General features: G+C 43.3%; 2 long non-coding RNA genes across 5 annotated transcripts in view; one reads left to right on the top strand and one right to left on the bottom strand.

Annotated features, from left to right (window-relative positions):
- Positions 1 to 27,568, bottom strand: part of LOC147026210 (uncharacterized) — a 190,655-nt gene extending 163,087 nt beyond the window's left edge. The window contains exons 1-2 of one of the 4 annotated variants that reach the window (XR_015058154.1): positions 27,464 to 27,568; positions 26,012 to 26,067 (exon numbers count right to left, since the gene is read on the bottom strand). This is a non-coding gene — a long non-coding RNA (uncharacterized LOC147026210). Of the gene's footprint in view, positions 1 to 26,011; positions 26,068 to 26,971; positions 27,219 to 27,463 lie in introns of those variants that run through there. The other 3 variants (XR_015058156.1, XR_015058155.1, XR_015058157.1) reach the window with 3 other exon arrangements.
- Positions 1 to 27,945, top strand: LOC147026209 (uncharacterized). Its single transcript, XR_015058158.1, has 4 exons — positions 1 to 15; positions 140 to 299; positions 26,057 to 26,119; positions 27,427 to 27,945. It is a non-coding gene; the product is annotated as an uncharacterized LOC147026209 (long non-coding RNA).

Here is a 27,945-nt window from a genome sequence, read left to right as displayed (position 1 = left end):
TTGGGATCCTCATTGGTATGCATTGCTGTTTGTGCTATCGCTGATGATACACCAGTGAGCAATGAAACTGGTCCAGTCGCTGAGGGGTTGTGTAGCATTGGGAGTCTCATATGTGTATGATGTGTGAACGTCTTTATAGTTGCCAGTAAGAAGCGGGTGTAAGCACACGAAGGAAGAAAGCACGCGAGGAGTAAGCGAGGGAGAAGAAAGCGAGAGAGGAAGCGTGTGAGAAGCGAGCAAGAAGCGGGCCCAAAAGGAAGCGTGCAAGCAAGGAGGCATGCAAGCCCGCAAGTGAGCAAGTGAGTATGTGGTGCGCATGTAGGTATCTGACCAGCACCAACAACGAGACAATTGGTCCTTCCCAGTGCTTGAGCAAGCGAGCGCGTGGTTCGTGTGTGGGTGTGAGCAGCGCCAACAATGAGTGAGGCACTGGTCAGTCACCGACAGACCGTGTGGGTCACTGGACGTCACCAGTTTTGTGAAGTGTGAGAAGCTGCCCGTGTCGCAGCACCAGAGTCTAAACCCGCGACAGATGATATCGGTGCTTTCCCAGCACCGCAAAAATTTTAGGGCCACCTGACTCATCATTCGCCTGCGGTGTGCAGCATCAAGTTTCATTAAAATCGGGCAACGAAAAAATTATTTAAAAATCAATTCCCGATTCAGTCAAGTACTCTTCGGGATTATTTGATCAATGCAAACAACCTCATCGGTATAGTTCGCTGGAGCTATCTTTTTTTTCTCTCTTGTTTTTTTTGAAATATATTTTTTTTTAATCAACCGCCTTCGTAACGGGAACCCGACGGGTTTACGGGTCATCTAGTACATATATATATTGTTGTAGATTTCCCGCCCATCGGCATGCGAACGACCGCGTCTAACCAATAGCAGCCGGTTCGCCCACCGAACGAGCAATCTAGTCGTGACTTTCTGTAACCACGCCAGAACCCTGTCACCAGTGGGTTCTCAACCACACCATGGCCCAGTCCGTATTCTACCCGCGCAAAATAGGGTCAATCGCCGAATCTCGATATACCTAAGTACTCGCGCAGGTAACCTACCGAGGACCCGTACCTCGACGCAGGTCGGCTTGGACACGAACCGCTCAAGCGGTCCGTTCCATTCTGAGATAACCGAGCGGGTATTATCACCCGACCTCGCCGGATCCGATTCTATTTAACGGGTATTTAAAACCAAACTAACATTCCGCAATGCAAGATGGCGTTCCAATAAGGGAAAGAGGACACGACGAACGGGTTAACATTTCAACCAGCACATTTATTTACTCAACGTATGTAGGAACAATCATGCAGTCATTCAAAACAACCAACATGCACCTATACAGAACAAGCAATGAATGCGGCACAGCACGTGGGCAAGACAAAGCGCTACAGCCGTCTATAAGTAATAATTATTAATGTACAATCACTTACACAGTTTTACTTCTGGGACTCGGCGCCACAACATTCATTCGAAAGAAAAGCAGGAAAAAGACCCCATCAAAGGTAATGGGGTCAGACTGGACCTCTAAGGTCTTTATGGCATGGGACTTGGCAGACCGAACGAGTCCCACGAGACCGTTGCAGGTTACCTGCACCCTCGTGGTGTCTGGCTTGGGCGACCCGCGATGTCCCGTCCCCACAGCGGCTGGCGTAGCCGCGGTCGAGATCGGGCCTTGTCAAGCGGCCGGGTGATTCGGGCCTCAGTCGGCAACTCATATGAGAGGAACGAACGGGTCTTTGCTCTCTTAGAGTCGATGCTCTGTAAGAACCCGTCCATCCCTCAGTGATGCTTGAACTGCGCCGAAGCCCGATCACCTCAGACCGCCTGTCGCTGGCTGGCGAGCCCTCTCCGGCTCTCTCCACATGAACGTGCGGTTTGCGCGAGACAGCAGGCAAGGCTGCGCCTCCAGCTCGCGTCTCCTTCGCGACGCCCGGACTCTCCACCGACTGCAAGCTCAAAGCTCCCGACTCCGACACGAGCCCAGACTTCCACTCACCTCCTTGGATTCTGGCTTCCTCCCGACTCCCCGACCTCCAGACTGACTCAGACCGACCGATCAACTCGACTCGACACGACCCAACTCGAATGCAAGCTTGGCGCTCTGCTCGTCCTTTTATAGGGCTGGTGAGACGCGGTTTGGCCTCCGATCCTCGACCTCTGACCTCTGACCTCTGTGCGGAAAGCGGACATGTGCGAGATCACCATGCTTCTCGATCCGATCGCCTCTAACCTCTGTGCAGAAAGTGGACGTGCGCAAGATCACCAAGCTTGATCCGATGAGCAAACATCCCGCATCGGCCTGCAGCGACGCCGCTCAATGCGGACTCGCCGCGGCTGGCACAAAGATGGCGTCGTTTCGGAGACTAAGATGAGGCGATGTTTGTGGTGTGGAGATGCTGACAGTTGCTGGCGAAGTGGTAAGGATGGCGTGGTTTGGTGGGAGGCAGGTGTGGTTGTGGTGTTGGAAGGCGGTTGGTCTGAAGCAGTTGTTGAGAGCGATGTTGATGGTGGTGGTTGTTGTTGTAAAACAGTTGTTGAGAAAGATGTTGGTGGTGGACGTGGTTGGTCCAAAATAACGATAGTAAAGAATAACGGCTAACTCAAAGATCACAGCCTGGTTAACATGAATAGTTCCCTTTAAGCAACGGTGGGGAAATCTATCTGGACACGGACTTATCGGCCTAACTGATCTTGGGACCTTTATGGTGTTCTGTCAATTTCCACAGCCGTAACGATATATATATATATATATATATATATATATATATATATATATATATATATATATATATATATATATATATATATATATATATATATATATATATATATATATATATATATATATATATATATATATATATATGTATGTGTGTCTGACTGATTTGGTCAGGTAAAGGAGTATGTGCTGGAGCAGTAGGTCGTTGCATCCACTTTCTACCAGTACTCCAGGGGCCTCTGTCTGGCCATCCCCCAGACAGATACTTGGCCCATCCTCACCTAATTGAGATGCTGATCAACCTGCTGCAACCACGAGACACGTGGATGGCTTATTGGCCTCCTCCGCTCATGAGGCTCCCTCGCTGAGAGAATCAGGTGAGCAAGATCAGTATCAGGAATACAAGCCACATATCCTCTTCGTGTAAAACTACCAAAATCATGAATCGCTGCTCACCTTCACTCTTTCATTTATCTTTTTCCCACCTTTGGAGCAAACTCCCACACTCTCTTCAATCCCATTCTTCTCTCCAGGTCTTCAAAACAGCTGTTCGCCACCATCTCTTATCTTCGCCCATCCAAATGCATGATCTTTTCTACCCCATTAATCCACCTCAAACCCACCTCCTTGAAATTCCCTGCTTTCCTTCTCGAAAGTTCCCTGTCGTGTAAGGTCCTCAAAGTCCCTGTGGTGTCCATCTTGTTTACCCCATTTATCCCGCTCCATCCCTCTTGCTTCCACAAATCTCATCATGTCTCCTTCCCCCCTTTTTGTGTGTTCTGTGTGCTTGCTCTCATATGAGCTTCGACAATGTATACAAAAAAAGCAGGACGAGAATCACTTGACTAAAGGTGATTCTCTACCCCTTTACAAAGTCCTCGCACATCAGCCTCCTTTTCTACCCCTCCGTGCACGTACAGTTGCACATCTCAACTCCCTGAACAGCTCAGCTCTACCGTCAACCTGGCCCTGCGATTCTGGTCATTGGTATCCATTGTCCCTTGGGGAAGAAAGTTCTTCGCCTTATGGTGGGTTCAAATACATCCACCGTCAACATTGAGGATGGTCGGCTTGAAGGCACTCCACAACTCTTCAGGATTCCCCCAAGACACCAAGACCCACCAAATCCCCACCCAGCCTGTTCGCAAACCCCTCAACTACCCTCTCAACTTTGAGCTTGCCAACATCCAGCCTAGGCTGTGATGGTCTCATTCTCCTGGATTTAAGCTGAAAATTTGGAGTTGCCACAACAAGCCTGTGGTAGGTATTGAGGAACTGAGCAGTCCAGTGGACCCTGAAGTTCTGAATTATCTTCCAGTGACCATTAACAAGCACATGGTCAATCTCCATTTCCACACCACCAGCAATGGAGTACCAACGTGTGACCTTCTCGACTCGGTAGCCAACGGAGAGTTATAGGCCATCAGCCGTAACTTGTATCATGCAGTTTCGTCCCACCTATCAGGGGGATTGATAAATCCTGTACAGAATTATTCCTTATGATGAATACATTCTCAATCCACAAGATCTCCACTCAAAATCCTGCAGTTATTGCATATTTCCGTCATGAAAATCGCCCTTTTGTTCCGCCCGCTCAGCTGTTTGTTCTTGGAACCAGCGCTAATTGATGCTCATGTGACCACTGAACAGTGAGCGTATTTCCCGAAACAAATTAATTATTTAAGAATGCTGCGCCCGTGAAGCAGTATTTTATAACATTTTCGTTGTTTTCATCGTCAAAATATTCGGTTTTGAACCTTGCGAGTGCATAATTCATCAGCCAAATGTAGAAAATGATGGTGCCCTGCAGTTTTCGGTGGCTAGGTGGGAAAAATGTCTCGAGCCATGTTTCCCTGGTTCTTTTCCTATGACCAGGTAAATTATGCCAGGTATCTTCCTGTCTACTGGATTGAGATGGTGGATCTTCAGAGGACACACCCTGCATGTCACCAGGAAATGCTCGTCACGGGGCAGTGGACCGTACAGCGTCAATATCACTACCCATTCTCATCAATTGCTTGTGATCAGGCAATAGAACAAATGTGTAATCGCGACTCGAAGACCAGTGGAGGATTGACTGGGATAACCCTCAAACCAGATTCCAGAGAGAGATGGATACTGGCGCAGCCCGAGCGTGCTGCAATTGCAAGGCAATGCGAGGTTATGGCAGGTATGTCACCTGACTGCACCAAGAGGAAGGGGTTGTACGAGTCGCAAGTGAGGAAAGATGATCAGGATGTCCAGTCAATCATCACTACGATTGGGAGTATGATCAACCCATTCGAAGTTAAGTCTGATCAACTGGTTTGTTTAAGCTCTGAGGTCATAGCTAACGATCGTGTCAAACATGATCTCCTGTCTGCTTATCAGACTGGTGAGGAATCTCTGAGCTGATATATTAACTACTGTTTGACTGTGAGAGATGAAAGTCTGGACGTAGTGGATGGATTGGGTGAGCAGACTGCACCCCGCCGGAAGATGAAGCCTCATCCTGATATGTTCTCTCCACTGACCCCATACTTCTCAAAATTGAGAACCTTCACCGATCAAAGTATCTCAAAATCTTCCAAAACAACCAGTGGTCAAGAAGTCATTGTGAAAAATGAGAGAAATGTATTCTCACGACTTCTTGCCATCGGTCAGCTTCAGAGTATCAATCTGCGTGACATTCTGATTCATTCCCTGGCACCCATCTCACTACCTCTTGGCAAAAAATGTTAAGTCAAAGCTCCTGACAATGGTCGAGGAAAAGTGCATTGACTACCTGAAGAGTGGCATCCCTGACCACGCAGCGATCATTGTTGATGTGCGTTCCCTGATTCGGTCCATTAAGCCTATCCCAGCTACTTTTGGAGGGCTGGCTGATGGCATTTTCTCTGCCTTAACAAAATTTGCCAAGAACACGAATTGTGCTCGCCTAAATTTTGTTGTCGATCGCTACCTTGATATAAGCGTAAAAAATGAAGAAAGGGATAGGAGAGTGGTCAGTGGCAGCCAGACCATACATATTTATGGTAAAGACCAAAAACACCGAAGCAATGGTCAAGCCGTCAGAATAAAGAATCACTTGTTGCTTTCCTCGTGTTGGTATGGAAGGACATCAACTTGCGTGCCTACTTCGATAGGGACATTGATGTGTACATTACACATGGAGAGTACTGTCACGTTCTGAGGAGTAGGAATGCCATCACAACCATTTGCTCTGTTGATGAGTTGTCATGTGACCACGAGGAAGCAGACACGTGGCTTCTTCTCCACGCGCAACACGCTAGTGCAACATTTGAAGATGTTGTAATCGTGAGCTGCGACTCGGATGTGGGCATAATTTCCCTTTGTCTTCAACAAAATCTGTCCTGCAATACATTCTTCATGACTGGCAATGAGGTGTTTGAGACATCACGCATTATGGATTTGCAGAAGATGACCTTTTGTCTTGTAGCTGATGTATGCAAGGCACTAATAGGTTTACACGCATTCACGGGATGCGATTCCACCAGCGCTTTCTATGGAAAAGGCAAGCAGAAAGCGTTCACTATTATGTTTGATCGTGACGACTACATACGGTCTTTCATTGAACTGGGACGAGGTTTCGATCAAGATGAAGTTTTCCTCAAATCCCTGGATTTCTTCGTATGTCATCTTTATGGGCAGCCAAAACTAGATGACTTCAATGAGGCACGATACAAAATGCATTGCATCTCCTCAACATCTGGTCAAAGCCTTCCGCCAAACAAGGATGCATTACATATGCATACCTTGAGGGTGATCCCTTGCGCAGTCTCTTGGTGCCCCTTCACCTGTAGGCCATGGGTGGGAGATTGTTGATGGGAAATTAGTCATAAAGTTGATGATCAATCTGACTCCAGACATTCTTTTGAAAGTCACACAATGTGCTTGCAAAGTATCGAAGTGCTCAAGTTTGAGGTGTTCATGCATAAAGGCAAAAGTGCCATGTTCAGATTTGTGTAAATGTTCAGACTGTGACAATGTCAGCCATGTAACCGATCTTCATGCTCATTGCGATTATGGTGATGATGATGATGATGATGATGATATTGGTAGTATTTATTGTAATGATGACCAAGAGGATTATGATGAGGATGAAGGATACGAAATGTTAACATAGTTTAGCATTGTATAATTGATGTTTGTTGGCTGCAGATAACACCATGTTCACATTCCATTGTCTAATGGTACCGAGTGAGTGTATCGGGATTCCTTCTTACCTATGATAAAAAAATTTATATCGGTTTTAATCTGTATTAATTTCTCTTATGTGTTCTTTCTGTTGTACTAGCATTGCATATCACCTAGTTTTGAGCGCTTGTGATGTCAAAGGCAATTATTGAACGAAAATTTTTGTCCACAATATACCAGAAAGATGATCTATTTTAACGAATTTCGCCATTTTTGGAAGACCCCCCAGACGCAACCAGATGGAGCAGCCTTCAGAACTCTCCATAATGCGTTCACAATACAGAGGATAACAAGTCTAGGCGGTTTGGTGCGTGTGCGCATTTCAGAACAGTCGATATCGACGTCCAAACTTGGTTCTTAGACATGTCAAACCGACCCATTTTAACGAATTTCGCCATTTTTGGAAGACCCCGAAGAAGAAACTAGATGAAGCAGCCTTCAGAACTCTCTGTAATGCGTTCGCAATACAGATGACAACTACTCGAGGCAGTTTGGAGTATGTGCGCATTTCAGATCATTAGATATCGACTTCCAAAATTGGTTACCAGACACTTCAAACCGACACATTTTAACGAAATCGCCATGTTTGGAAGATCCCCTAGAAGAAACCAGGTGCAGCAGTTTGGAGAACTCTCTGGAATACGTTCAATATGCCAATGATAACGTGTTCTGAAAATAGTAGGCATGAGTGATGTCAATGTCTGTGGATATTGGCAGCTAAATTTGCCTTCAGACACCAAAATGACCGTTTGGGCTCAAATTACCCGAATTTCGGATGGCTAGAAAAAAAACTACTGCAGGAATCTCCGTGGAGAACTTTGTTCCCCCATTTTATAAGGTTAATAGCTATCAGAATCCGCAAAAACCAAGTGTCCCCCCGATCAGTGGAACAAAACTCATGTTCTAGCCCCTTTTCCAGTTATGGCTGATGACGTATTATCTTCTTTTTTCTCTGAAGTCATTCTCGGCTTATGCAACAGCCGCTCTTTTAAGGCAAAGTTGAGCATGGAAAAAACGATTTTATTGCTGATTATGTTGGTGTTGGTAAATTAGCATGCCTTTGTCATGATGTACAGATTTTTCAAGTACGATTTGAAGTACTGACCTTCAGACTCAGCAAATTCCCAGAACTTGAATCGCTCATGGACAAAGTTCTTCTTCTGGTTACAATTTGTGTCAATTGCCTCTGACAGTTTTGAATATCTTCGAAGCAACCGTTGACTCAAACAGGAGGTTCTCGTATACATCGACAGCAACGGGCCCAGCACAGTTCAGCAAGATGGCGAGCTTTCGTCTGTCGCTTGTTGACTTGAGGCCGGCAGTCTCAAGATATCAGTCGAGGTCCTTACTCCAACATCGCCAGTTCTCGGCTACATTCCTATCAAGCCGGAAATAACCCGGTGGCTTAAGTTCCATCGTCAGGTCAGGTCTGAGAGCATGCGCAGGAGCAGCACGTTGCTGCGTCCACTTTCTGCTGGTACTCCAGGGGCCTTCGTTTGGCCATCCTCCAGGCAGATGCCTGGCCCATCCCAATATCCTTGAGGTGCTGATCAACGTGCTGCAACCATAAGGCACGTGGCCGGCCCATTGGCATCCTCCACTCACAAGGCTCCCTTGCTGAGAGAATCTGGTGAGCAGGATCAGTGTCGGGAAAACAACCCACATGCCCATACAGCCGCAGCTGATGCTCACGGACTATGCAGGTAACAAATCTCATTTAAGTCTCTCTCAGCCACCACTTGTTGGACACAAAGTCCGATGAGTGATAGCCAAAGATTCTCTGAATCCCCACTCAGCCTGTTCGCAAACTCCTCATCCTGGCTCTTTTCCAACATTCAGCCTAGGCTGGGATGGTACCATTGTCTCGGATTTAACCTAACCCTAACCCAAGGAGTGATGAATCCTTCATCTCATAATACGCTCGGTGACCGATGTTACTTCAATAATTATCATTGGAGTCAGCTTATTGGACATAGCTACAGCAACTTCTTGGGTATGGTAACCATCAGAGCGACCAGACCAACAGTAGGTGTTACCACCCACCATGATCTCGCCACTATCCAGTCTCCGAAACCCTCAGAGAGTGCTGCAATACCGATGTTCAAATGCTTGAGCTCAGATGATAACAGAGACAAGTGATCATCCTCTCTTAGGGATAGGACATTCAGGCACCCACCCGAAGGGACCGCCTCAGGTTAACCCAAGGAGACCACCGTCTGGTAAATGACACATCAGCACCACCCTGACACACATGACCGCAATCCAACCCAGGAAGGTTATCCCGTGTTTTTGCTCCAATCAGCAAAGAGTGGGGGTCCTGAAGGCTTTGCCCCAATCCTGTCATCTGGTGAGCTGCCCGACGAAAGGACCACCCAAACTCATCGTTACCAACAATGCTTGCCAATTCACATGTGAAGGTTTCCAAAGCTTCACCGAGGAATGGGAGTTGGACCACCACAGCTCGAGCCCACATTTCTCCAGAGTAACAGGCAAGCTGAACGGTTTGTGCAGACAGTAAAGTTGCTAATGAAAAAATCCACAGACCCATACCATGCGCTATTAGAATACCACAACACCACCCCCCCTACCACCCCCCACATTGACAGTGCAGATGGTTATGCCCCCACAGAGTTTTTGAATGGCCATCTGCTAAAACGTAAACTTCGCACCTCAGCCAAAATGCTCAAATCACATGCTGCACCTTCCTTGCTAGATTGTTTGCTAGCCAGGCAGCAAAATCGAAAGACATACTATGATGCAAAAACGCCATCTGGCAAATGTTTCCAGCACAATGCGCAACCAAGAGATTCCAGCGAGCAGTGTAAGTAATAAGGAGCATGCTGACCCCCGCCCAAAAGCACATATTCCCCGTTCCCAAACTAACGATGTCACCCACAATCCGGCTGAGCAGCTACGCCATCAAAACACAACTCACTATGACACTATTCCAATTCAATAGCCCATTACTACGAGAAGCAGCAGACTCGTTCTGCCTACTCAGAAAATTGACATGTAATATTTGTTTCAATAGGTTTATTATCGGCTTAAAAAGCAAACTTCTGTAATATTTGGATAAACATGATGATTGTGTGGACTATAAAGATTGTTATGATTAGATAGGATTGTATTGCATGACGTAGGATTAAAAGTTGTTTTGTATGATTAATGCTAACCTTAAATCGTTTTGTGTTATTAATGTTAACCTGAAGTCAAAATCCAAATTGATCACTCGGATTCTTCGTAAACTCCATGGATTATTGTTGTAAAAGTTTTTTTCATAACCTGTAAAATGGGCAGATGTAATGTACTGTACTGTATAGTCAAGACTCGTGAGCACGCCCTTGTGTGGATGGGGTAAAGGGGGAATGGAAATAAAGATTGTGCTGAGACCTCGAAAAGAGTCCGTGTAAAAAATACGTGTTGTACAGGAACGTATTGTTCTGTGCATGTTGGATACTTTACAGATGGGTAGGGTATGTTTAAATGTCCTATTGAACACTGACTGGTCTTGCTTCAGCTGAAACCCAAAATGTTTAACTGATGTGTGATATCAACACAGCAAAGGCCATTCCTTGTAAAGTGCCTTCACCTGTGCTTTGTACAGTTTCCCTCTCTAATTGCTGTGCATGTTTTGAAAACTGTACTAAGCATTTTGTGTTGGATTGGGTATTTGTATGGCCACTATAATCGCCTGCGAGTTGAGTTTTGTTGCATGCTTTTTCACCTTGAAATCAAGGCTTTGTATCATCATCATCGCAGAATATAAACACATTTGTTATCATATGCCCATTTGTAACAAGAAGATACCTTATTTTTCACAACACTAACATCAATTGAGTCTTAATTTTTATTTACTTTGCATACCCTTTCTAGCTCCATTGTACAAACTAGTACAGGTCCGTAGGGGCGTGTTGTAGGTGAGTGCCAGTATGTGCAGCCCTCTCTCGCCCCCCACTCTCATCCCCTCTCTCTCACCCCCCTCTCTCACACCCCTCTCTGTCTCCCTCCTCTCTTGCCCCCCTCTATCCCCCCTCGTCTCGCCCTTCCTCTCTCCCCCCTCCTCTCTCGCCCCTCTCTCCCCCTCCTCTCTCCCCCTTCCTCTGTCCTCCTCCTCTGACCCTCCCCTCTTGGCCACCCTCTCACCCCTCTCTCGCCCTTCTCTCTCCCCCTTCCTCTCTCCCTTTTCTTGCCCCCCTCTCACCCCCTCTCTCACCCCTCCCCCCCTCCTCTCTCCCCCTCCTCTCTCCCCCCTCCTCTCTCCCCCTCCTCTCTCCCCCTCCTCTCTCCCCCTCCTCTGTCCCTCCCCTCTCTTGCCCCCTCTCACCCCCTCTCTCACCCCCTCTCTCGCCCTTCTCTCTCCCCCCTCCTCTCTCCCCCTCCTCTCTCCCCCTCCTCTCTCCCTTTTCTTGCCCCCCTCTCACCCCCTCTCTTGCCCTTCTCTCTCCCCCTCCCTCTCGCCCTTCTCTCTCCCTCCCCTCTCTTGCCACCCCCCTCTCGCCTCCTCTCTCCCCCTTCTCTGTCCCTCCTCCTCTCTCTCCCCCTCTTTCCCCCCTCTCTCTCCCCCTCTTTCCCCCCCCCCTCTATACCCCCTAGTCTCGCCCTTCCTCTCTCCCCCTTCCTCTCTCGCCCCCACTCTCATTTCCCCCCTCTCCCATCCCCTCTCTCGCAGATATTGGTCGACAGATAAATGGCCGTAACTTGGGAGCTGCTCGTCCGATTAATATCAAACCTCGAAAAGGCACATCCGCGGGTCCCCAGCAATATTCCTGGCAAGTTTTAATCAGATCGGACCATCAATCGTGCAAAAAAAACCCATTAATTGTGACGTCATTCGTGATGTCATAGCACTGTGTCTTGTCATTGGTCGACAGATAAATGGCCGTAACTTGGGAACCGCTCGTCCGATTGATATCAAACCTCGAAAAGGCACATCCGCGGGTCCCCGGCAATATTCCTGGCAAGTTTCAATCCGATCGGACTGGTGTTCGTCCGGTTATTCATAATTTGGAAAAAATTGGCATGATAAGGTGAGAAGGTGGAACGACACCTTCAGCTGCGGTATATACAACTTTTCAACACTTGAAAAGCAGTAAAATGGCCATAACTTGGGAACCGCTCGTCCGATTGATATCAAACCTCGAAAAGACACATCTGCGGGGCCCCGGCAATATTCCTGGCAAGTTTCAGTCAGATCGGACCAGCGGTCGTCGAGAAACGGCGGTCGCAGACAGACAGACAGACAGACAGACAGACAGACAGACACACAAACACACAAACACACACACAGAGATTACTTGAATTATAGATAGATGTTGTTTCGACATGACTTGTGACACAATGCTTGAATTCTTGCTCAATGTGGTTTCAATTCCAGAACCTGCATTTAGTTTTTGTAATCAAATATCTGCAGGAATTTGATCGAGCTCATGAAACTGGAGATTTCCAGCAACATATTTGTACGCAGCTCCAACATTTCACTTGGAATTGAAAGGGCACTGTGGAAGTTCTTATATTTCAGTCTGACAAAGAACCATAGCTTCCAGTTACTACGACACTGACTGTTTTTGGAGGAGCTTTGCTAAAGGCCCGGTCACACCTTGACGTTTTAGCCAGCGATGGCAACGTATTAAAATGTATGTAAAACGCTGGCTGACGTTGAACTTTTGATGTTTTTTTTTTAAGATTCGGACGTATTCATAACGAGTTGGTCGTATGCATAACATATTAGTAATGGACACAGAACGTTTCGTTGTGTTATAGATAACTTGTACCAACGAATGCTGAACCTGTTGTTGGCCTACACAACCGATGCTCAACGATAGTCTAACTTCGGCATAGCGCGTTGCACGCATCGCCGACGATGTCGTGACGTAGCCTATTAAAAGGCTGACGCACAACGATTCGAATCATAACTGGCGTAGAAATGGAAGTGACAACATCGCGGTCACACATTGGCGATCTTGCCAGCGTATGCCGACCTAAGAAAAATGTGTCTAAAACGTTGGGGAACGTCAAATACGGTATGAGTAAGTTTGGTATACGTGAGTAGAACGCTAAAGTATGCTATCATACGTCGTAGTAAGTAGAGTACATCAAGAAATTTTAAACATGTTCAAAATTTTACGACGTACTCGGCGTATGACACACGTTCCGCATGCGATGGGGATAAGTTTTACACACGATATGTGGACGCTTACACACGTCCACAAACGCTACTTATAAGCTACTCATAAGTCGAAACACGTCGCGGTAATGTCTTTTTTACACGAAACTTATTTCTAACTTATGTTTGACGTGCTTTGAACCAATTCTTTACGTAGTCCCAACACACATCGACGTATGTAGATGTATTCCAATGACGTCTTCCGGTCGACAAAAAAAAAAATGAACGTGTTTCTAGCTTACAACTGCCATATAAAGACGTGTTCCCAGCGGTTTTGGGAATTGGTATATAAAAATGCTGCTCATAAAAGGGGAACCCAACAGTGTTTTCGAGTTCCTTTTTGAGTCGATGTCCATGTCAGCAGTAACAGTATCAGTATCAGTATTAGTAGTAGTAGTAGTAGTAGTAGTAGTAGTAGTAGTAGTAGTAGTTTGTTCATGTTGGCAGTAGTAGGTGAGTGTGAGGGGGAGGGTGTGGGTTATGATGGATCGTCCTTGCGTCCGCGTGTCCACGGGTAGGTTCATAGGCTGCCACTCAACGATTTAAATGGCTGCATCTCCACTATTGAAAGTAGACGCTTGCGCTCAACAATTGGATTTTTTTTACACTCAACGACTTTTAAACGGTACCACTCAGCCATTTTCATTGTTTACAATGAACGATTTAAATTGCTGTCACTCGCCTTTGTTTTTTGACGCTGGCGCTCGGAAATTTTAATCGTTTCTATTGAACGTGGTAAATCGCTCAAACTCCACTATTGAAAGTAGACGCTTGCGCTCAACAATTGGATTTTTTTACACTCAACGACTTTTAAACGGTACCACTCAGCTATTTTCATTGTTTACAATGAACGATTTAAATTGCTGTCACTCGCCTTTGTTTTTTGACGCTGGGGTTTGGAAATTTGAAGCGTTTCTTCTGAACGTGTTAAAACGCTCAAACTCGACTATTTTAAATCGACGCTGCCGATGGACAATTGGAATCATAGCCAAGCTAGACATCGAAGTGTGAACATCCTCGTCATGCAGAAGAAAAGTTTGAAGAATGCTGAAAATAAGTGTCCTGGCCGTGGCCGTGGACGCTGACGCAAGGACGATCCATTATACCGACGTCTTTCAGCCTATGAGTAACTTAAAAGTAACGTCTGTCGACGTGTGGCAACGATCGCGTAACGTGCCAACAACACGTTAATCATAGGTTATAAATAAGTTTCGGGTACGCTAAACATTACCTCGGCGTGTCTCAACTTATGATTAACTTACAAGTAGCATGTGTTGACGTCTGTCAACGATCGCAGACCGTGCATACAACTTGTGGCCAGCGTAGCGGAACGTGCGAGTCATACGCCGGCATACGTCGTGAAATTTCAAGCATGAAAAAATTTGAGGACAACCGAAAAGTACAACGTTTAAAGCCAGCGTACAACGACGTATGGCAGTGTTTTTCAGCGTGCTCTCAATGTTATCAAAACTTACCCATAACGTATTCAACGTGTGCCAGCGTTTTAGAAAAAAAATTCAAAAATCGGCATACATTGGCTAAAACGTCAAGGTGTGACCGGGCCTTAAGAAGTAACTACAAGCTTGCGTTTTTGTGACTTATGTGCAAGTTGGTTTCACTACCAATACACAATTGGGTACCATCACCAACACATTTTCCAGGCTTGAATAGTGTGTTCCCTGGATCAAGTTTGCAAAACAAAAAAAGTTATTAATTGATGGATTTTTACATTTTGTTTTGTTGTATTTTTTGTTTACATTGTCGAGGCTCGTTTAAGAGCCAACTCAAAGAACGTATAGCACTGTGTCTAGATTATGGGAGCAGGAGACAAGAAAGATCAAAAGATGGGAGCAGGAGACAAGAGGGGTGGGAGAGTTGAGCACAAAACAGTGGGGAACAGTCATGAGCAGATCTGTGGAAGTGAGAAGGATGCAGCTGGTACACGGGGTAAAAAAATATGGACAAGACAGGGACTTTTAGGTCCTTACACTACAGGGACTTTCAGGAAGAAAAGCAGGGAATTTGAAGGAGATCGGTTTGGGGTGGGTTCATGGGGGTAGAAAATATCATGGTTTTGGATGGGGAAAGATACAAGATGGTGGTGAACAGCTGTTTTGAAGACCTGGAGCAAAGTGTGGGTTTGAAGAGAGTGTGGGAGATTGTTTCAGTGGTGGGAAAAGGAGGAATTAAAGAGTGAAGGTGAGCAGTAATTCTTGATTTTTGGCAGTTTTACCATAAGGGGGTTGCTGACAGACCTTGAGCACCCTGCATAATTATAGAGAGGGCAGAACACAAATAGAGCAGGGGTGTGGGGGTGGGGGGGGTTGGCAAGGCTGGAGGGGAGCTGGAAGACGACAGAAAGACCACCAACCTGCCTGCAGTGAGAGACCCAAATACTCAGCTTCATCACGGGAAATGCCATTGATCCTAAAAGCCTCAATTTCCACAGTGTAAAGCTGAGCTGTGTGTGAGGCAGGAGCACCAGCCCAGAGGGGAGAGCAGTACTCCAAAAGACTGGATGAAAGCTTTGCATTGGTTTAGGAGCTCAGGAGTTCCAAGAAAAGACAATGGAGGATGCTCAGTTGGCGACTTGCTTTGGTGGCCTGCTTGGAAATGTGGTTTTCCCAGGAGAGATCATGGCAGATATAGTATTTGGCTTAAATGGGTCTGGTCTGCCTCTAAATCTACAGGATAGTCCTATCACCAATATAAGCTCTCGGCCTGGATAGTCCATTTCCTGGAACAAGCCTGAAGATCAAATGAAGACAACAATTGATTTGCATACATGTAGCTATAATTGTACATCACTCCTTCCAAATTCCATATCGACATGATGTATGACATCATTGCCGGGTGCGGAAGGAAGGCAGTACTCAGTTTTTACTCCATTTTTTGGTGTTGCTTGGCAAAAAAAAATTTTGCCAAGTATGTTGGTCTGTAATGTTTGTCTGTCTTTGTCACACGATTTTTGGCCACAGTTTTCAAGCAATCGTTTTGAAATTTTTTTGTTTGTGTTGGTGACCGGCCAAGGATGGCAACACTAAATTTTTGTGAAGATCTGGATCTGAGAATTTTAAGTGATTCTTCACCATTGAGAGATTGGGCCAAAAACGATATATAGCAGAATATCTCAAAAGGTTATTGATGGATTCACACGAAACTTGGTGGAAAGGTTGGGAGTGCCACGAGGAAGAACTGATTCAATTTTTGGTGAAGATCCAAATCCAGATCTGGATACAATAATTATTTAATTTTTAATGGATTCTTCACCATTGAGAGATGGGGCTATACTAAAACGATATTGCATGATATCTCAAAAAGTTGAGGACAGATTCGGTTGAAACTTGGTGGACAGGTTGGGTGTGTGACAAGGACTAATTGATTCGATTTTGGTGAAGTTCTGAATCCGGGTCCGGATTCGAGAATTTTTCAGGTGATTCTTCACCATTGAGAGATGGGGCCTAAAACTACGTATAGCATGTTATCTCTATAAGTTGTGGATGACTTGTGACAAAAGGAGGTTGAAGATTTGGTTAGGTGACAAGAACAAGCCGATTCCATTAAGGTTAAGGTCTGGAATAATATCCGACCTATCAGTGGCATACAAAATGTAAACTATTTAGCCTGGCGGAGGTATGTTCTCTACAGAGTGCCGTTCCATTTCACCAAGTTGTCTGTCACTGAGTGATTTTTCATTTGTTACTTACGAAATCTTTAGATTTCGTAAGTATATTGATCACTTCCGTCCTTTGTTTGTGTCTTTGTGTGTTTGTGTGTGTTTGTTTGTAGGCACAATAACTCGAGAACGGAAGAAGCTACCAATGTAAAATTACACCACGTTGATTCAGGAGGGTGATGGCTAGCGCTGATTAGAATTTGGTCAAAATCGGTCAAAGGTCAAAGTCACAGTAAGGTCAAACATCCAAAACATGATAACTTGAGAACGGAAGAAGCTACCAATGTCAAATTACACCACGTAATTCAGGAGGGTGCTGACTAGGGCTTATTAGATTTTGGTCAAAATCGGTTAAAGGTCAAGGTCACAGTGAGGCCAAACATTCGATTTTTGATGGTTTGGAACAGAATCTTCGCAGAAACTTATGGTTTGCGTCGCTACCTTCTCTAGAGACAGCTTTTATTAGATAAGGTCAGAGGTCAAGTTGACGATTTCGTAAGTACCAGTCTATGACTGCTTGTTTGTTTGTTTGTCCGGGCGATATCTCAGCCATCCTGTGAGCTCCGAGGCTGAAATTTGGGGACGTAAGTGAGGATGTGCTTTGGAAAAAAACCATATTTTTAATTTTTTTAATTAATTGATTAATTACCTAATTATCATCAATTTATTAATTACTTATTTCTTTTATTTCTCATCCTTGCAATATCTCAAACATATTTTGAGCGAAGAAGCTGATATTTGTATATGGCAGTGACCACATGATTTGGCTTTAAGGCGTCTTTTTAGATCCTCGTGGAGGATCTCTAAGTCTTACTCATGTTGTTTTTCTTCATCTTCTTCTTGTGGGCTCTTTTGTTTCACAGCCTACAGTTTTCATCGCAACTTCCTGAAACTTGGCATATATATGTAAAAATACCCTGTGCAGACAGTAACCATCTCTGATTTTGAAAATTTCTCCTAGAAAATAAAGTTATGACGTCAAAATATCTCCGCTAATGGAAATCGCCAAAAAATTATCTCCGAAACCAGGCAAGCTTTTTGAATTCTGTTTGCGGGAATCTAACAGGGCATTAGCAGAGATGAATTACCACACATATGATGCATCACTATGACGTCATATCAATTTTTATGACCATTCCTATTTTTTGACATTTTTTGTTTCACAACCCAGAGTTTTCATCAGATCTTCGTGAAACTTGCCATGTATATGCAGAAAGCCCACGCGCAGGCAGTAACCATTTCCGATTTTGGCCTTCCTAGAAAAAAAAGTTGACGTCATAATATCGCCACTAATGGAAATCGCCTACAACATTATCTCCGAAACTAGGCAAGCTGTTTGAATTTTGTTTGAGGGAATCAAGCCAGGCATTAGCACAGATAATTTATCGCAAACCCGATACATCACAATGACGTCATGTTCGTTTTTATGATGACATCATTAAGAGGACGTGGATCTTAGCTCATTTGAGCTTGTTGATTTTCTGATTACTCAATTAATCGATCAATTATTCATTTTTTGATTAATTAGTAAATTTTCAAAAAGTCAAATTCAGATAAAACAGTGGTGGTTTAGGTATGCTATTCCGCAATTGATTGAGAAATTAATTATTTTACGATCCTTATTTATTTATTTTAATTATGCAATTAATCAATCAATTGCTGTACACCGCCTCCTCCCAATTCTGACTCCACGTGTTGCATGGCAGCATCCCCAGGTGCCAAAGGTGCCCCGGCGATGTCACGTGCTGAAGGATTGTAATTTATTTATTTGGCTGGTGTACCGTGTATTGGGGGAGGTGTACTTTGAATGTATGGCTACTTGTTATTTATTACATTTGTGTTCACATTGGCTGTTTTCTTACTGCCATGACAAAATGTACACTAATATTTCAAACCTGATCGTAGAGGAAAAAATCAAAACGTTTCATTTTGGGGGGGGGGATGGTGGGGAAGGGTGGGGGAACCCAACACTTGTAGGTCTCGATACCAACGAAAAATTAAAAGTCATTGAAATTGTTCTTTTTAGAATAAAAACAGCTACATTAATGCATTTTTGCAATTCATCTGTGTATTTTTGAATGTATGTACGAGTTATGTTAAACATCGTGACCTGATTCCATATTTGTTGCTCCCCTGGCCACCAAACGACACTGCTTACTTGGGTCCATATCCTAAAATATACAGTCTGGATCAAAGTATTAATTTGCCAACTTTCATGCTTTTAACTTAAAGTGCCCGATTTTGAACTTAACTGTACCGCTAACAACATAAATGCAAAGAATGACAGGAATACTTCAACAGTACAAGGAGAGCCACATGATCAATGATATATTTGTGAAGATGGATTAGAGAGCTTTGTAGACACTGCACTGCCAGTTGAAACAGAAGCACTTATCATGGATTTGCTGAACGAGGCTTTCCAGCAAATGTCTATTAGGAAACAGCAGAACTAAATAACAACCACATGGAAGTGTTGAAGCTAGACATAAGAGGTTTGTAAATGTCAAGCTGCTAGATATACTGTATTTGCAATGCAGTGTTACTCAATTTTGATTAACATGAATGAATAGTCACTGTGCATTCACACCCAAAAGAAAGGTCAGGTCAGGTCAGGTATGGGAGCATGTGCCAGAACAGCGTGTTGCTGCACCCAGTGACCTTCACAATCAGCGCATCGCAGCATGTCGCTGCATCCAGTGACAATACAAGTGAAAAAAAGGTGACCTTTACAATCCAAACAATACCATGCTACAAGTTTACCAATAACAGCAGCTAAGTGTTTTCTTTCATGTCTCCATATTTACACTCGTATGTTACGCTTGTTGCCAAAGAATTACCATGTTGTCCTTCCAATCCTATTCTTTCCTTTAGGCTGTAAGGAGGGCAGCTTCCAAATATCTCATGCTGTCACCCACTTTTATTCAGGACTTTCATTATTCCCCTTAATATTAACCATGCAGCACTGACCCATTATATCTCTACATCAGTTTATGATCCCTCTTTCCTCGAACACTTTGCTCTTTTACCGGCATTGACACATGTATATTTTAAGAAAGTGCAAATGCATAAAAAGTTACAAGTTCACACCAGTTTATGTTTTTGCCAAATCAATGCTCGCACACTTTCATCTTTAAAATGTTCCGTGAAGATAAGTTTCCATTTGGACGAAGAAATTTCGTCAAAATATTATGCAAAAAAAGGATTTCTTCCAATCAGGAAGGATTGATAATGTATCAGCAAAACCTGGCACATATGTTAGTCCTATTCTTTGTAATGTTTCGCCAATGCCACAAACATTTCCTAGGGTTGCGTGATATTCGTGATGAGTCACACATTTATTCCAGTAGTGGGTGCGTTGTATAATGCCTTGGGGAAAAGAAGGAAATACAAAAAAAAGCATCATAAGATATAGCATTACACAGTGCAGAGCCTCACCAAGGTATTTGCCAGGTGACTGCATTCACAAATGGATGCTCTGGTAAGATATGTATGGTAAAATAAAAATAAAAAATTTTGTAAAAAAATTGTGGGAAAATAGGCCACCCTGGGACGCGATATAAAAGCACCACCCGGAACGTAAATCTGTACACACACAAACACACACACACATACAAACACGCACACGGCTGATAAGCTTGGACACTGAAGGAGTCCATTTCAACCATTATACCTGTGTTTTATTTGTACACAATAACATTATTTATCAGTTTATTCTTAGTCTATGGTATTAACCCAATATTTCCAATTTACTTAATTTCACTTGGAGTGGGAAAGAGTGAATAAAGGAAGAGGAATATGAATGAGAACAGCGAGGCTGGCACAGGGACATCACCACACTTTTATATTTTTAGTTTTAGGGATTAAGAGGGTTGCATGGTGAGGAGGAGATTGGGACCATACTCTTTGCAGAGCATTGGTGCTGCTTCAGCAGTCTTCTTAGCTATTGGGCATAATCCTGGACGGGTCGCCACTCCGACACAGAATACCAGCATGCTGGCACTCATATTGACGACCTCGGAAGGATGACAGGCCGAGTTAACCCCACCTGATATTAATTCAACCGCTGAGCCGGATTTGAACTCAGGACAAGAGGATCCAAAGGCCACCACACTCCATAGACATCACAGGATCCAAAGTATGGTGTGGGATGAACAAAAACTGAAAGCACATTCACTTTTTGATGAGACTCACTCACAGACATCACAATCACTACACGTATACAATCACCCATCCACACCTAAGCAATCTACAAATTCTGCCAATGCCCAGGTACCCATCTCTCAGTTCCAATGGTTGTACATACATATGTAAATCCAGCTTAAACTCATCTACTTTTCTGCTACAACTACCTTTCCTATAGACTAGACCATGCATTAACTACTCTCTATTTGAAAAATCCCTGTCTTACTCTCATGCTCTTTACTCTGTGTGGCCCCTGATCCTGTCATTGCCTATTCTTTTAAAAAATAAAACTACTCCACTTATTTTGTTGATATACTCTTCATTTTCTGAAACATCTCTATCAGATCCCTTCATAATCATCTCCTTTCTAATGTATATAAAGTCCTCTCTCCTTAAACTGCTCCTCATAGCTGGGTCTTGCTAGGCCGAGAATCAATTTAGTAGTTCTGTGCTGAACCCTCTCTACGGCAGCAAATGTGCCTTCAGAAAGTACTGTATTCATACCCTTTGACGTTTTCACATTTTGTTGTGCTACAGCCTGAATTCAACCCTTTAAACCCTCAGCTCTTTGGGCTTTCAGCTCCCCACCCTGGGCTCCCTGGAGAAAAATCTGGCCACTCGGGTATATGGAGGTTTGAATAGCGGCCAGTAAACCGGCCACTTGGGTATATAGAGGTTTGAATTGCGGTCGGTAAACCGGCCACTCAGGTATATGGAGGTTTGAATAGCAGCTGGTAATAGTCACTGGGATTCAAAGGGTTAAAATGGATTAAAAAAAATTTAATTGTTACCGACCTACAAAAAATACCCGATAATGACAAAATAAACACGTTTTTAGAATTTTTTACAAAATAATTAGTTAATGAAAAGCTGAAATATCTTGCGTCAATAAGTATTCAACCTCCTGAGTCAACACTTTGTAGAAGTGCCTTTGGCAGTAATAAGTAATCAACCCCTTTGCTATGACACTCCAAATTGAGCTCAGGTACAGCCAATTTCCTTTGATCATCCTTGAGATGTCTCTCCAACCTGATTGGAGTTCACCTGTGGCCAATTCAATTGATTGGACATGGTTTAGAAAGAAACAAACCTTTCTATACAAGGTCCCACAGTTGACAGTGCATGTCAGAGCAGAAACTCTGCCATAAAGTCCAAGGAAGTGTCCGTAGAACTCTGAAATAGAATTGTGAGGAGGAATAGATCTGTGGAAGGGTACAAAGCAATTTCTAGAATGTTGAAAGTTCCCCAGAGCACAGTGAGAATAGCAGCTGGTTATTAGGAAGAATAACAAGAGCACAGTGAGAATAGCACCATTATTAGGATATGGAAAGAAAATAGAACTACACAGACTCTTCCTAAAGCTGGCCATCTGACCAAACTGCACAACTGGGTAAGAAGGACCTTGGTCAGGGAGGTGACCAAAAACCCAATGACCACTCTGGTAGAACTTACAGAATTCCTTGGCTGAGATGGAAGAACTTGCCAAAGGACAACAATCTCTGCAGCACTTCACAAATTTAGGCTTGATGGGAGAGTGGCCAGATGGAATCAAATAGCTGACAAAATACAGCACTGGAGTATCAGGAGGAACCCAAATCGACAAATATGAAGTTATCAGGAGGAACCTGGATATGTTTTCAGTTATGGCTGCTACTCCTCTACCCTGAAACCCATCCAGTTGCAGCCAGGTGAACCTTATAAAAATTATTTGCAAGACTCACCCCTCCATAGAGAAATAAAAAGAAAGATAGAGAGATTGAGGACAAAAAGAAACCACACACACACCAACAGAAAAACACACACATGCACACCACACATCAACAGAAAGCACAAACACTGGTGGTGAGCAAGGATCTGGTGAGCAAGATCAGCATCAAGAAAACGAGCCACATGTTCATACAACTGCAGATGACGCTCACGGACTATACAGGTGACAAATCTCATTTGAGTCTCTCTCACACACTGTAACCTGTAACATGACTGCCATATGACTGCGACCTGTTGAGTCCTGTAACGTGACTGCCAAAAATTCCACGTGTTTTAAAAACCTTACAACACAAACATATAGACGAATTACATTATCAAAAAACAGCTTCACATGCACCTGACAAAACATACTGACACATTTTTACACTGAAAGATTTTTCATTTTTCTTAAGCCATTCATAAACATCACTTTTTTGGCATTTAACCTTGTCTGCTTGGCTGAAACCAAACATATGTGATGGGCTGACCAGGATACCTATTGGTGAGGGGCTGCTTCACTTAAGGCAGGGTTGCATGGTATACAACAGTTTTCCCACATACACTGATGATGTCCAGCAGTCAGGCTAACAGCCATTACCTAACCTTAAAACCAAATCAAAGTCATCAGCTACTTCTCTTTCATAAAAAGGAGAGCAGGCAGCTCATTCCCCAAAAATTTACAACAATATAAAAAAGAAGAAAAAGACAAACAAGAAAGATGTCATGCATATCCTGATACTTCCAAAATCCATAAAACAAATTTGACCTCAAAAATAATTGGTGGTTGAATTCAATGACCAAGTATGCAACTCCTCTTCATATTTCAAGTGAATCAGATGAAAACTTACAATTTTAGAAATCAGACCCATGTTGACCTTTTGGTCTATGTTGACCACAAAAATACCTGTTCATTGAATTCAGTGACCTGATGTGCAAATCCTCTTCAAATTTCAAGTCAATGGGATGAAAATTGAGGATTTTAGAAATTTCACCAAAGTTGTTGGCCTTTTGGCCTATGTTGACAACAAAAATAATTGGTCGTTGAATTTAGTGACCTGATATGCAAATCCTGTTCTAATTTCTAGTCAATCGGATGAAAATGAGGATTTTGAAATTTGACAAAATTGTTGATCTTTGACCTTTTGACCTCAAAAACAATCGGCTTCTTGCTTATGAAGACCTCTACCATATGGCGACGTTTCATGAAGAACGGTTTAAAACTGTGACCTGGAGACGATTGACACACAAAGAAACAGACAGATAGACTGAATAACGCACAAGACCAACCAATATACTTGGAAAAATCTTAGATTTTTGCAAGTTAAAAAAAAGAACAAACAAGGAGAGGTACATTCAAAATGCACCACCCACATACCAAATAAATAAATACTAAATCCTCCAGCGTGCGACATTGCTGAGGCACCTTCGGTGCCTGGCGATACTGCCGTGCAGCAATGGAGATGGAATTGGGAGGGAGTTGAGTGTGCAATAATTGATTGATGAAATGATTGCATAATTAAAATAAATAAATAATAATAATTAAGTAATTGATTTCTCAATCAATTGCTGAAGAGCAGCTTTGAGAGAATTAAACTACCACTATTTCATCCAAATCCATAACTCTCTGAAAATTAAGTAATTCATGGAAAAATGAAGATTTAATTGATGAATCAATAAATAAAAAAAATACTCTTTATAGCCAAATCACTTGTTCATTGTCATGTCCAAATATCAGTTTCCTCACTCAATAGGTGCCTGAGATATTGCCCAGATGAGAAATAAAATAAATACTTAATTAATAAATCGATAATAATGAAGTAATTTATCAATGAATTGATTAATCAAAAAATGTTGATTTTGCCAAAGCGCATCCTCACTTTTGTCCCCAAATTTCAGCTTTCTAGCTCAAAGGATGGCCTTGATATTGCCCGAACAAATAAGAAAAAATGAAAGAAAACAAAGCAACAGCGTAAAAACTGAGTACTCCCTTCCTTTGGTGCCCGGCGATGACGTCATGCTTTGCCTGGAAATTAAGTTGGGAAGGAGTGGTGTACAATAGAGGCATGAAAAAGTAGAAAGAAAGACTGATGAAGCCACTCCTGAGAAAAAGGCACATGATAGCACGCCTGGAGTTTACAAAAGGAGAAGGGAAAGACTGAGAGCATAAGGCAAAATATTTTGTGGTCTGATGAGATGAATAATGAACTCTTTTCCCTGAATGCAAAGCGCTACATCTGCCGGAAACCGAGCACAGCTCATCCCCCATCTAAGACCATTCCTACCATGAAGCATAATGGTGGCAGCATCATGTTATGGGAATGCTTTTAAGGATCAAGGACTGGGAGACCTGTAAGGATAGGAAGAACAATGAATGGAGCCAAATACAGGCAAATTCTTGAGGAGAACCTGCTTTAGAGTGTAAAAGACCTTTGACTGCAGTGATGATTTACATTCCAACAGGACATTGACCCCAGGCATACAGCCAAAGCAACACTGGAATGGCTGCAGAACAAGAATGTGAATGTCCTTGAGTGGCCCAGCCAAAGCCCAGACTTGAATCCCATTGAGATTCTGTGGAAAGACTTGAAGTTTGCTGTTCACTGATGCTCCCATCCAACTTGACAGAGCTTGAGCAAATCTGCAAGGAAGAATGGGAGAAAATCCCCAAATCCAGATGTACAAAGCTAACAGACATACCCATGAAGACTCAAAGCTGTAATTGCTGCCAAAGGCGCTTCTACAAAGTATTGACTCGGGGGTTGAATACTTATTGATGCAAGACATTTCAGCATTTAATTTTCAATCAATTTGGAAAAAATTCTCACAAGACATGTTTTCACTTTTTTGTTATGGGGTATTTTGTGGAGATCAGTGACAAAAAAATTTAAATTTTATCCATTTTCGATTCAGGCTGTAACAACAAAATGTGAAAAAGTCAAGGGGTATGAATACTTTCTGAAGGCATTGTATGTCCTTCCTCAGATGTGGTGACCAAAACTGGACACAATATTCTAGAGGAGGCCTTATAGAGTTATCTAATTTAATAGATTATAACTAATTAAAGCCTAATTCCTGTAGAGTTAACACAACCACTTTTGATTTTGAATTTATCCCCCTTCAATAAATTCTAAAATCCAGTTGGATTTATCTCCAACTGCCTGGCATTGTGCCTGTCTGCTTACCTCCCTCTCCCAACTCCCCATATAAATCACCACATAGATTTTCTATAGAGTGGCCTGTGTGAAATCCTTTTCTGTTTCCTGGTAAGGCATTCGTTCTTAAACTATGTTAATATACAGGTTGTATTGTGCAGTATTGTACTCACAATAATTAGTCATTGTATCTGTATGTGCTCCATCATTCTCCTCAGTTGCTGCATACCTCGAAGGGTGGAGGGGAAGAGAGGGAGGGACGTGCGAGAAATATTACAGAGGTAAAGTGACTTTCAGGCCACCATGCACTTTATCACACACTCCAAAACTCCCCCTTATATTATGTAGTCCCTATTTTATTTTTTCTTATCCATTTCCAACAACTTACATTTCCAAATGTTAAATTGCATCTGAAAATCTTTTGCCCAATTTATGAAAGTATCTAGATTTTCCTGAATCTAATCACACCCCTCTCTGCTTTATGTCTGCAAGCCTCATGTGGTCTGCAAATTTTGAAAACCGACTCTTAACCCCACTGTCCACATCATCGATGTAAACTACAAATAAAGAAATAGAAAATCTGGATTTGTAAAACATTTTGAAAAGGGAAAAGTTTTTTCTTTTTAACTCCTGGTTGTAAGTTACTTGTTTACTTGTTCATTCTCTATCAATATGCTGTTCTTCTCTTCTGTGATTTAATGGTTGAAGCATTGTGAGGCTTCGTTAACTTTTAAACTAAACTGCCAATACAACATTGACAATGATAAAATAAATAGATTAACTATTAAACATCAAGTACAACTCTCCAAAAGTGAACCTAATTGTCTCAAGCTAAGCAAGCAAAGAAAGATCATAAATACTACTAAAAAATGTGTGTGTCAGTGTGTGTCTGTCAGTGTGTGTGTCTCCTCCATAACTCCAAAACCATAAAACCTCGCAGCCTGAAACTTTGCATGTATGTACAGCTGTTCTGATGTTTTCTTTTGTGTGTGTGTGTGTGTGTGTGTGTGTGTGTGTGTGTGTGTGTGTGTGTGTGTGTGTGTGTGTGTGTGTGTGTGTGTGTGTGTGTGTGTGTGTTCGGTTATTAAGCATAACATATCATTCTCTTTGCTAACCTCACCTCCACCCCTCACCTTTCTATATATTTTTTCCTCCTCCTGACACCCCCCCCCCACCACCATCACTCTCACTCTCTTTCTTTATCTCTCTTTTGCTGTCTCTGTCTCTGTCTCTGTCTCTGTCTCTGTCTCTCTCTGTCTCTGTCTCTGTCTCTCTCTCTCTGTCTCTGTCTCTGTCTCTGTCTCTCTCTCTCTCTCTCTCTCTCTCTCTCTCTCTCTCTCTCTCTCTCTGTCTCTCTCTCTCTCTCTCTCTGTCTCTCTCTCTCTCTGTCTCTGTCTCTCTCTCTCTCTGTCTCTCTCTCTCTCTCTCTCTCTCTCTCTCTCCTCTCTCTCTCTCTCTCTCTCTCTCTCTCTCTCTCTCTCTCTCTCTTCTCTCTCTCTCTCTCTCTGTGTCCCCTCTGAATAAAATGTAGCACTCTCCTCTCACACTTCTGTCTCCCTCTCCCTCTCTCCCTCTCTCCCTCCCGCAGTATATAGCAACGTTTTGTGAGGCATTGCTCTCCCCACCTCCACCCCTCTTCCTCACTCTTATCCTCTTCCTCACTCTTCTCCCCTTCCTTGCTTCCCCTTCTTCACCCACTCCTCACTTCCCATCCGTCCTCTCTGCCTCTCCTCTCCACCTCCCCAACCCCTCTATCTCCCTCTCTCTTTCTCCACTCTCCTCCCCTTCACACCCCTGTCAGCAAAGCCACGGGTTGTATTTTCTCGTCAATGATAAAAGTTTATCAAACCCACACAGTATTATCATGATGAACAAGGTCCATTGTAAACATTAACTTTTGTGCATTTGTGCAACGTATGTCCGTTCAGTAAAGTTTGCATTCAGCTCCTGCCTCGTATGTATGGAATAAACAAGAAGCACTCTGTCTCAAATATTTCTTTTTAGAAAGCTTGAGTAAATATATCACTCGACTATGGCGGTCGACGCTAATTCCAGCAAATAACTTGTGGTCTGCATTGGTGGCATAAGAAGATTAAAAACAAAAGAA

This window comes from Eptatretus burgeri, chromosome 5 (genome assembly GCF_056783735.1).
Source record: "Eptatretus burgeri isolate ZD-2024b chromosome 5, Ebu_testis_v1, whole genome shotgun sequence".
Taxonomy (NCBI): domain Eukaryota; kingdom Metazoa; phylum Chordata; class Myxini; order Myxiniformes; family Myxinidae; genus Eptatretus; species Eptatretus burgeri.
The sequence above is the reverse complement of the archived record's forward strand: the minus strand, read 5'-3'. Positions and strand labels throughout refer to the sequence as shown.